Source organism: Gavialis gangeticus, unplaced genomic scaffold (assembly GCF_001723915.1).
Source record: "Gavialis gangeticus isolate Ggan-Ray unplaced genomic scaffold, GavGan_comp1, whole genome shotgun sequence".
Lineage (NCBI taxonomy): Eukaryota > Metazoa > Chordata > Crocodylia > Gavialidae > Gavialis > Gavialis gangeticus.
In genome coordinates, this window is record NW_017728960.1 from 2,259,544 (window position 1) to 2,261,936 (window position 2,393).

Here is a 2,393-nt window from a genome sequence, read left to right on the forward strand (position 1 = left end):
AGAGAGAAGTTATTATAAATACTGCCTTGATTCCCCAAAGGTTGACTTCTTATGCCTGAAGAAAGGTGATTGCACCTGAATGCTTGCTAAGAACTTTTTTCCAACTACTCCGTTGGTCTAATAAAAGGTATCACATCTACTCAACGAACCTTGTCCTTCCTTTCAAGCATTTTTGGACAGAGCCTTTACGTAGCCACATGACCCTCAGTCCTTGCACATACCAATGCTCCTGCATTCACCAATTCTCCCTGAAATTCCCAACACATTCTGTGCACTGCTAATATTTCCTGTGTTGAAGATAGCCCCTAGCCAGGGTGCTCAGATGCTGAGTTAAGCTGCAGGATAGATGCAGGCTTTGATTGCTAAGCATCCTTGTGTAGCATGCATTTTTTCCATCAATATTAAAGATCTTTGTAGTCCACTTACATGGGCAGATGAGGAGAAGTGAAGTCAAAGGAGTAAGAGCAGGGAAGGGAGGGCTTTTATGTGCTTCAGAAGCCGCAGGGATGTTCCTTGAGCAACAGTGAGCTCATTATTTACAAACACTAACTCCTGCCAATTTGCTGTATCCATCGTTTTGGCATTTGTGCTTTGACTTACCTCTCTCCTGTCATCATTCAAAGTGTTATGTAAATGCTAGCCAGCTAATCCCTGTGAAATGGCTGCATAGGTATTTTTATACTCACTTCACGCCTGGTGACATAGTGGTGCAGAGATGTAATGAACCTTCCCTGGGGGCAGGCTGTGCTGAATCATTGGGATAGATACGATCATAACTCGATGTTCATGACTCCCACTCATGTGCCTTGGCTTGAGTGCTGCTCTGTATAATTTATTCTCAGGCTATAGGAAAATATAATTGTGATGCTCCAGTTCAGGAGAGTCGCCCGCAGAGATGAGGGCCCCTTTGCAAGTCTGTCTCAGTGAGGCAGGTGCCGAGCCAGGGTTGGAAATGAAGAGCTGTTGATTCACTACCACCTTCAAAAATGATTCTGCTTTCTGTATTATCTCTTCATTTCCCCCCCATGCTCCAGAGGTTGTTTTGACTTCATAGTTCATTTTGCTTTGCCAATCACAAAGCATGTTTGTTCCTGTCCTGGGTCTTGTGCATCTGAACCAATTTTCCAGGGAACGCGGAGTCCTCAGAGAGGTGCTGTCATGCCAAACTAATCACTTCAAGTATTTTTGATGTATCTTAATCACCAAGTTTGGAAATCAGATAATATTTATAGCCAAGGCCTGCACAAGTGGAAGCCGATGCAAACAGGCCTCAGGGCTCTGAAAACAACAAAATCAAAGCACTTTCTAGCAGGAGATGCTGATTCTTTATCGTTAGTGTGATTAATTTTGTGATTGCTAACTATTATTACTAGCGTTGTTCATTTTTCCAGGTGCTTTGGTGTGTTCCTGCCGGCATCGGGGTATTGGGGAGACGTCTGCAAGTGGAAGGTAAGGGATGAACAAGCAACCAGAATGGAAATCTATTTGGGACCAAAAGATTCATGAAGAAACACAAGCCAAAACCTTTTTCCATGTCATGACGGGCAGATTTATTTGTCTCTGGAATGGTGCCCCAGCCCCGTTCCTGAGAAGAGAGCCCAGGGCTTGCGGGACAGACTCGATGGAGGAAGGGGCCTAAATAAGATGGCCACCCACCTGCCTCTGGGGCAGAAATAGAGGGTTAGGTGACCCCAGGAGAGGCTTAAATGCCTGGGGCTGAGCCCAGAGAAGGCCATTTGGCTCTGGGGGCAGCTCCAGAGCAAGGGGCATGCAGGAGCGCTGCTGGCAGCACTGGGGCCTGCCTTGAGGGAGGCGAGGAGCACTGGTGCCCTGCAGGGGCCTAGTGCCTGGGGGAAGGGGAAGCCATATTACGCAGGCAGGGAGCCATTGTTTGTGTGCAGACCCAGAGGGGTTTGGTTGTATTTGCCACAAGGCTTATTATTCCAGGGTTCATTTCAGCCAGTGGTTTGGGAGTAGCTGAAAGGGGAGTGAGGGGAGGCCGTGCCTGGGTGCCTGGGGTTTGACCCACCGCAGAGTGCCAGGGGGATGCCGGTGTTTAGAGCCCTGCTGGGAGCCTTGAAGTAGGGCTTTGACCAGAGGGGGAAATCCAAGAGAGACAGAAAGGCTGAAGCCCACTTTGGACAGGAGCTAGACCTAGGGTGGCCATCATAGTGGACAGTCCAGTTGTCCTCTGTCCTCTATTGATATGAAACCGGATGCCTTTATGTCCTCTGTTTTTCTCTTGAGGAGAAAAATAGAGGACATAAAGGTGTCTGGTTTTGTATCAATAGAGGACACAGTAGCAGAAAACTATGATGGCCACCCTAGCTAGACAGGGGCCAGGGCCCTGGACGGAGCCAGAGCAGGCTCAGTACCCGAGACCGGTGGAGCGG